Source organism: Orcinus orca, chromosome 12 (assembly GCF_937001465.1).
Source record: "Orcinus orca chromosome 12, mOrcOrc1.1, whole genome shotgun sequence".
Lineage (NCBI taxonomy): Eukaryota > Metazoa > Chordata > Mammalia > Artiodactyla > Delphinidae > Orcinus > Orcinus orca.
The window spans coordinates 2,918,092-2,927,398 of NC_064570.1; the positions used below are offsets into that span (position 1 = coordinate 2,918,092).

General features: G+C 38.8%; 1 non-coding gene across 1 annotated transcript; it reads right to left on the reverse strand.

Annotated features, from left to right (window-relative positions):
- Nucleotides 1–4,612: 4,612 nt before the first annotated feature.
- LOC117196277 (U6 spliceosomal RNA) lies at nucleotides 4,613–4,716 on the reverse strand. The gene has a single exon (XR_004476390.1). It is a non-coding gene; the product is annotated as a U6 spliceosomal RNA (small nuclear RNA).
- Between the last annotated feature and the right edge of the window lie 4,591 nt (nucleotides 4,717–9,307).

Genomic DNA, 9,307 nt, shown 5'->3' on the forward strand with positions numbered 1-9,307 from the left:
CCCTCTGACTTTCTTTTTCTCCTTCACTATTGTGTTGGTTACTCTGGGTCTTTTGCCTTTTCATATAGACTTTAGAATCAGTTTGTTGATAATCACAAAATAGCTGGGTAGGGCTTTGATTGGGATTTTGTATTGAATCTATAGATCAAGTTGGGAAGAACTGATGTGCTAATGGTATTGAGTCTTCCTGTCCATGAATGTGAAATATCTCTCCATTTACTTAAATCTTCGCTTTCTCAGTTTTGTAGTTTCCCTCATATAGATCTTGTACATATTTTGTTAGATTTCTCCCTAAGTACTTTTTTCAATGCTAATGTATTGTGTTTTTAACTTTAAATTCCATTTGTTCACTGCTGGTATATCAGAAAGCTGACTTTTTTATATTAACCTTCTATCCTATAGCCATGGTATAATCACCTAATTCGAGGCATTTTTGGGGCTCAATTCTTGGGATTTTTTTACATAGACAGTCAGGTTATGCATGAACAAAGACATTTATTTCTTCCTTCTCAACCTATATACCTTTTCTTTCCTTAATGCATTGGCTAGAATACAGTGTTCCAATACAGTGTTGGCTAGGAGTGGTGAGAGGGGAAATGCTTGCCTTTTTCCCGTTCTTAGGGGAAAAGTATCTAGTTTCTCACCATTAAGCATGAAGTTAGCTGTATGTTTTTTTTTTTTTTTTTTTGCGGTACACGGGCCTCTCACTGTTGTGGCCTCTCCCATTGCGGAGCACAGGCTCTGGACGCGCAGGCTCAGCGGCCATGGCTCACGGGCCCAGCCGCTCCGCGGCATGTGGGATCTTCCCAGACCGGGGCACGAACCCGTGTCCCCTGCATCGGCAGGCAGACTCTCAACCACTGCGCCACCAGGGAAGGCCAGCTGTAGGTTTTTTGATGTTCTTTATGGATGAGGAAGTTCCCTTCTATTCTCAGTTTGCTGAGACTCTTTATCATGATGGCATCTCTCTCACCTATTGATGTGATGTATTCATTGATTTTTGAATGTTGAACCAGCCTTGCCTACTTGGGATAAATCACACTTGGTCATGGGTGTATACTTCTTAAATACACTGTTGGATTTGATTTGTTAATATTTTCTTGAGAAAGGTTTACTTTATTTTATTTTATTTTATTTTGCCTACAGCTATTAGTTTGCTCCGGCACTATTTGTGGAAAAGGCTATTCCTCCTCTATTGAATTGCTTCTGCACCTCTGTCAATTTGATAATTTCATTCTCTAGTCTGTTTCATTCATCTGTGTGTCTAACCCTTACCAATATCATACCAATATCAAATCAATCATAGTCTTGATAATTGTAGCTGTAGAGTAAGCCCTAATATTGGGAAGAGGGATTCCTCCCATTTTCTTCTTCTTTTTCATTTTTGGGCGACTGTTCTAGGGTCTCTCCCTTTCTGTATAAATCTTAGAATAAACTTGTGTAAGTTTACAGAAATTTTGCTGGACTTTTGATAGAGATTCCATTAAACCTATGGATCATTTTGTGGAGAATTGACTTCTAATACATGAGCATGACAAGTCTCTCCAACTATTTACGTCTTCTTTGATTTCTTATATCAACATTTTGTTGATTTCTATATTTGACTTCTGTTTCACTTGTCCATTTTTAAGATATATAGATGTAATTAATCTTGTGTGTTTACCTTGTGTCCTGTAATCTTACTAAGCTCATTTATTAGCTCTGGGAAGTTTTTTGGTAGATTGCGCGAGATGTTCTACACAGACACCCACGGATCATCTACAATACAGACGGCTTTATTTCTTCCCCACAAATGTGTATGGCTTTATATCTTTTTATTTTTCCCTCTTATTGCACTAGAACATTCAGTGCCAGGTTGAACAAGAGGGGTGAGCACAGGCATCCTTGCCTCATTTCCAGTCTTAAAGGAAAATAATTCAGTCTTTAACCTTTAATTGTGATATTGGCTGTGGGCTTTTTGTAGATACTCTGTATGAGGCTGAGGAAGTTCCTCTCTATTCCCAGTTTGCTGAGAGATTTTATATCACTGGGTATAGAATTTGTTCAAATCCTGTGTCTGTATCAATTGATTTCTTAGCCTGTTGATATAGTGGTTTACGTTGACTGATTTTTGAACATTGAACCAGCTTTGCATGTCTGGAAATTCTACTTTTTCATGGTATATTAATTTTTTTATACATTGCTAGATTGGATTTGCTAATATTTTGTCGAGAATTTTTGAGTCTATGTTCATGAGAGAGATTGCTCTGTACATGTTTTTGGAGGGAGGCTGTCTTTCTCTGCTTTTGCTGTCAGGGTAATATTAACCTCATAAAATGAGTTGGCAAACATTCCTTCCTCATCTATTTTCTGGAAGAGATCGTATAAAATTTTGTGTTAATTCTCACTTAAATGTTAGATAAAATTATCTTGTGACACTATGTGGGTCTGGGGATTTATAAATTCGCTTTCTTTAACGGTTTTGAGACTTCTAAGGCTACTAAGGTTATCTTTCTCATCTTGCCTGAGTTTTGGTACTTTGTGGGTTTTGAGAAATGATCCGTTTCTTCTACGTTGTCAAATTTATGCGTATAAATTTTACAGTATTCCCTTACTATCGTTTTGATGGCTGAAGGATCTGTGGTGATATTTCCTGTTTCATTCCTGATGCAGTGATTTATGTCTTTTTATTTTTGTCAGTATTGCTAGAGGTTTACAGATTTTACTGAGTTTTCTTAAAGAGCTACCTTTTGTTTCATTGATTTTTTTTCTATTGTTTTCCTATTTTCAATTTTATTGAGTTACACTATTATCTTCATTATTGCCTTCCTTCTGCTTGCTTTGGGTTTCTTTTGCTTTTCTTTTTCTAGTTTTGTGAGGTAAGAACTTAGAACATCATTTTGAGATTTTTCCTTTCTATGTATGCATTTAGTGTTATAAATTTCCCTCTTAGCTGCATCTCACAAATTTTGATATGTTGTGCTTTCATTTTCATTCAGTTCAATTTATTTTAAAATTTCCTTTGAGACTTCCTCTTGGACCCATGGATTATTTAGGAGTGTTGGCTACTCTCCATGTTTGAAGATTTTCCTTTTGTCTTTCTGTCATCAATTTCTAGCACGACTCCATCTGTCATTGATTTCTACTATGACTCCATTATCAGAGAACAAACTCTGTATGATTTCAGTTTTTTTAAAATTTGCTAAATTAAAAAAAAATTATCCAGGATATGGTCTGTCTTGGTGAGTGTTCCATGGGTGCTTAAAAGGAATGTGCATTCTGCTGTTCTTGGGTGATGTTGTTTTATGACATTGCTCAGTTCTTCTGTATTCTTCCTGGTTTTCTGTTTAGAGGTTCTATCAATTGCTAACAGAGGGGTCATGAAGTTCCTAACTGTAAATGTGGATTTCTCTTTTTCTTCTTTAAGTTCTTTCAGTGTTTTCTTCATGTTTTTGAAGTTCTGTTGTTTGGTGCATACATATTTAGGATTGCTATATCGTTTTGGTGAATTGATTCTTTACTCATTGTGCAATGTCTCTCTTTGTCCCTAGTGATTTCTTTGCTCTGAAGTCTACTTAATCTGATATAATGTAGCCATTCCTTTTTTGATTTTGCATTATATATCTTTTTTCACCCTTTTACTTTCAAACTACTTTTGTACTTAAATTTGAAGTGAGTTTTGTGAAGACAGTGTATATTTGGGTTGTGTGTTTCTATCCATTCTGCCACCCTCTGTTGTCTAATTGGTGTATTTAGACCCTTTACATTTAGAGCAATTATTGAAACTTAGGGCTTATGTCTGGCATTTCAATTTTTGTTTTGTTTCTTCTGTTTCTCATTCCTCTGTTTCTCTTTTCTTGCTTTCTTGTGGATTACCTCAGCATATTTTAGAATAGCATTTTTATTTATTTATAATGTTTTTGATCATATCATTCTATATAGCTTCCTTAGTGGTTGTTCTAGATACTACAACATATATAAGTAACTCATCACAGCCTCCTTATATCAACATCTTACTACTTTGAGTGAAGTATTGAATGTTTACTCCCACTTGGGTACCTTTAACCCTTTTCTACTTTTTAAATAAAATTGTCTTAAGTATTTCCTCTATACACATGGAACACTACATCAGGTAGTGTTAAGTGTTATAATGTTTGCTTCAACCATCAAATCTAATTTAAGAATCTCATGAGAAGGATAGTCTATGATTTTTACCTCTATTTTTACCCAGTGAATTAAACTGCTAGAGTTGCCATAGCAAAATTCCACAGATGGGGTAGCTTAAACCACAGAAGTTTATGTCTCACAGTTCTGGAGGCTGGAAGTCCAAGGTCAAAGTGCCAGCATGGTTGGGTTCCTGGTGAGAGATCTCTTCCTGGCCTACAAAGGGCTTCCCTCTCCCTGGGTCTCCACATGGTCCTTCCTTTGTGGGAGAGCACCCCTGGTGTCTCTTCCTCCTCCCAGAAGAGCACTGGTCCTATTGGGTTAGGGCCCCACCCTTATGTAACCTTACTTACTATTTTAAAGGCTCTATCTCCAAATATATTACATTGAGGGTTAAGGCTTCAACATAAGGACTTGGGGGGAACATAATTCAGTCCATAACACTCAACCATTTCTTTCCCTTTCTGAAAAAAATACTGAACATCTCAAGAATTTGTGTATCATCTTGTGCAGGGGCCATGCTAATCTTCTCTGCATTGTTTCGTTTTAGTATATGTATTGCCAAAGTGATCCTTCCAATAGTTTTTTGAATACTTAAATAATTCTTGTTGATTGAGTCTGTTTCTCACCATAGAATCTGTTTCTCACATAGATTTTTTTATCTTTATAATATATTGAATAGATTCATTTTCAAAAGCAAGTTAACATCCGCTTGTCTATGTTGACTAAATTTCTACATGTCCTTAAAACATTATAACTTTACCAGTGTATTGGAGCAATTGGTGAAATTTAGGATGTAAATTAGATAATAGCGTTATAGCAATATTCAGTTCTTAAATTTGGTCATTTTACTGAGGTTATATAAGAGAATGACGTTTTTATTGGGAACTATATGATGAAATATTTAGGAGTAAACGGTCATTATGCCTGTAACTTTCTCTTAAATGGTGAACTAATAATAATAATAGTATAATTATATGTACATGTACATACATGTATACATATAAAAACATATGTAAAGAGAGAGAAAGGGAGACATAAAACATGCATTTTATGTGACACAAAATGAAGTATGTTTACAATTGATACATCTAGCTGAAGGACTTATGGGAGTTCATTGTACGATTCTTGTACCCTTGTATAAGTTTGAAATTTTTTTTTTTTTAATAAGTTTGAAATTTTTTCAAATTAAACAGTTAGAAAAACCTTAGAGTTAAAAAGACAATTCCCTCTCAACTTTACCTGGGGATATCATAGATTCCAAGATAAAAATAGCCTTAGTTCTATTTTTCTTCAGTATATTAGCATTACTAGTAAAGATAGAATGAAAACAAAACGACAGTGCTAACTGCAAATATAATCAATAGTCAGTATGTGTTTCCAAGCACAGAAAACGGTTCAACAGAATTTGGCATTTTTGATTCCCTTGGACGGTCCAGTGATATTGTTTAAGATGTGCAGAACCTGTGGGAAAGCATCCTCTTCATAAGCCAGTTGACAAGCTTGTTATGAATTAGAAATCATTTGAGACAGAAACCGTAGGCAAATGAGTTCTCTGCAGCTGAAGATTGGAAGAAATCCAACTAAGCTCTTATACAGATATGGCAGTGGATTGGATGGTACTCTGATTAAAGTGGGTAAGCCCATGAAACATTTGTGAACAAGAGCAAGTTTCTGGAAATGGAGGTGACTGATTTGATCCTTTCAGTGCAGGCAAAATTTCAAAATGGGTTGAGAAAATGAATACAGGTCATAAAGGGAAAGCACGTTAAGTGACCTAAGATCTAGATTGCAATATCTAGACATATTTGAGAATGTTTATAAACTCTGAGATACAAAAAATTCTAGACTAAAACAAGGAAATAAAATATTTGAAAACCTTTACTTTTGTTTTGCCTGGAGGACTGGAAGGATAGGCCTACTGGGGTGGGAGAGACGGGATGCTTTCTGGCAAATACACTGATCCCGAGGTTAGACAGAGCATACATTTGGCTCCAGGAATTTGGGCCAGTTTGAGAGGGAAGGGACTGAGCAAAACCAGACAGGCTGACCTGGTCCTGAGTCCCAGGTGCAGCGGGTTAGCACAAGAGGATCACAACTAACCCGTTTCCCTGAGCATCTCCTGTACTATGAAGTTTTCTTCATCTGGGTACCTTGTACCCCAGAGCAATACCAGGGTACTCTTAGTAAGGAAGAAAATGGGTGACAGGTGTTGGGTGGGCAGCCAGCAGTGAGGCTACCAAGCGAGAGTCCTGGCCACCCACCGGGCCCGGCAGTGACTCCACACTGACACCGGGCAGATGGCCATGAGGCGCCTGCACCTGGTGCTCGGAATGCTTGTAGAACCAGCAATGAGAGGAACCAAAACAAATAAGCAGGAAATCATCAATACTGTTATAGATCTGATACACTGCATTCATACTTAACCAGAGAACAAGAGACCAAACACAGCCGCTGTCATTCTGCATAAGACGCAGTGACACCATCATAATTCAGAGAGATAGGTTCTGGCATCATGAAACCAGAGAGAAGATGCACACCTCTTAAAACCGGGGATGAGAAGTTATTACTGAAATTTGGGTCTTGGCCACCCTGGGCTGCATTTGGAATCTTAGCCTTAAATTACAGGGGATCTTGCCCCTTGGCCTGGTACAAAACGGTGAGGCAAGTTTCCCACTTTGTACATTGTGGTGGAAATTGGAGGGACACAGCTCGGCTGACAGTGTTAATAAACTGTGGCATTGAAGGATATTCGTAAAAAGATATCTCACATTTCCCTCTAAGGGCCTTCTTTCTCGGCTTACTGAGTGGAGGGAAAAGTGTGAACAGCGAGAAACTGCAGACAAGTGACCCCGAGGCCCAGAGAAGGTGAGTTGTGTGCGTGTGTGTCCTTCACTCTCTGCTGGACCCCTCCACACTTCCCGCCCCGCCGCCCTCCCTCCCGTCCACCTCCTTCCACACTGGGCCCCATGTGGATTCAGCTGGTTCAGCCTGAGAGAAGGCCTGAGGTGGTAGTGGAGAAGAAGAAAAGGAAGGTCACAGGCAAATGCTTTTCTTTATCATGAGAGTGCCCACAAAGCCTGGCTGAGGGCTGAGCAAAGGTTCCCGTTCTATAGGTGTTCCTAGGGGGCTATCTTTACTGATCGGGAGCCTCAGACTCAAAGCCAGATATATTGGCTCAGTTTTCCAAAAGCATGTTGAGGTCACGTTAGGATAACCTGAGCCATATTTGAGCTTCTTAGCGAGCATGTGAATTCTTGAAACTTGTGGAATTTAATGAACAAACTTTCTTCCAAAGCCTTACTGTCATGGATTATGAAAGCTAGCATTGGACTCTGTTTAATTCATTTACAGGCTATAGGTTAAGGGTGTAGCCTCCAGAATTCCCCTAAACTCAGAAAAGGGTCAAAGACCCACACCTATAATATGCACTGTTATATGCACAGATGTGCAAACTTACAAGCACACAGGTGCGTCTCGTCTGTCCAATGAGGGAGTTTGAGAAGATGATCTTCGTAGAGACTCATTCAGACTGTAAAATGCCATGATATACATGTCTAGAAATCTAGGGACCAGATACCACCACCCCAGTGGGACAAGTAAACTGGAAACACACACACACACTTACTAATGCCTTTCATGTGTAAAACGAATCTTGTCCTATCGCTAGTATAGTCTAGCTTTAAATCTGATTCTTTAAGCATAGACTATAACGGTAGGTCGTAGGCGCATGCTCTGGGGCTGTCTGAAAGATGGACCCATCTCTTTCTTTATTTCCGGTTTCTCTTCCTGAGTCATCCTTGGCTGAACGAGTGTCCCCCAAATGTGCTGGACCCCAGTGGTCACTGGGGGCCCCTGGTAGAACGTGCAGTTCTAGGCCTTTGCCTGAAGACTCTGATTTAGTTGGTCTGTGTTGGGACCCAGGAATCTATATTGTTATCAAGCTTCTCAGTGAATTCCTGTGACGATTAGACAAACTTGAGAAATCCTGAATCAATGCACCTGGCTGTGGCCACTGGTGCTGATTCGATCCGGCAGACATGAAATTAAAGGCTGTTTCATGATCACAGAGCTCCTTCCTTGGAGCACTGAATGAGAATGAGTTCTGAGTTATCCATGAAGTGTCCTCACCAAGGTCTTAGGGTTTGAAAATGCAACACTATGCCATTGATTTCTTAGTCCTTCCATTCTTCTGCCTTGCTGGTCCTACTTGTTTCTTGGTTTATTTTCATCTGTTTGGAATTTTCTCTAACCTGAAATTCTATCCCATGGGACTACTTTAGCTTTCCAGCTATTTCTATGTTTTTTTTTTAATTTCTCCTCATCTTCTGCACTTACAGTGATGTAATTTACATCACTATGTTTGGATTTTTAAACTACTGTCTCAAATACTGCACTTGATACCACCCTTAATTATGCTATGCTAAATAATACCTTTTTGTTTGTACCAATCTTAGCCTGGGGATCTAGATGTCTGTCAGATGTTTTTGCTGTCCAGTGGCATCAGTCTTATTTTGCCAACTAATTTATACTGGAAGGCCAAGGCAGAGAAGTCTAAGTATTCATAGCATACCAAGAATATTTTGACGTGCATCCAAAAGCATTATAAATGTAAAGTATGGAGAATAACTGCTGGGTTTACTCATCATAAGAAACAATGTTACCGAGTCCAAGCTGTACTGCTCTGCACAACGGGCCAATAAATTGAGAGACGAGCTGTTGGGACAAGGAACAGCGACTTTATTCAGGAAGCCAGCAGACGGAGAAGGTGGTGGACTCGTGTCCCAAAGAACCATGTTGCCTGAGTTAGAATTCCGGCTTCTTTTATACTAAAAGGGGAGGGAGTAAAGTCAAACACTTCCTGGTTCTGGTCCACCTCAGGAGGGAATGTGTTCATTTCTTCCTTCCTGCAGTCATTCACAGATGGGCCTGGTCATAATGTTTCCTGTGAGCTAAACAAGGTATTTTAGCTTAATGCTCATGACCTGCAAGGCAGGGTTCCCAAAGATGGGCCATTATGTATAATTTAAGCTTATTGGCAACATCCCTTTAGTGATTAACTTGTAATAGAAGACAAAGGTCCTTCCCTATCACAACAATGCAGGGCACACTGACTGTGTGTAATACGTGAATCTGTGCATTAGAAATATAAAGAGGGATAAGT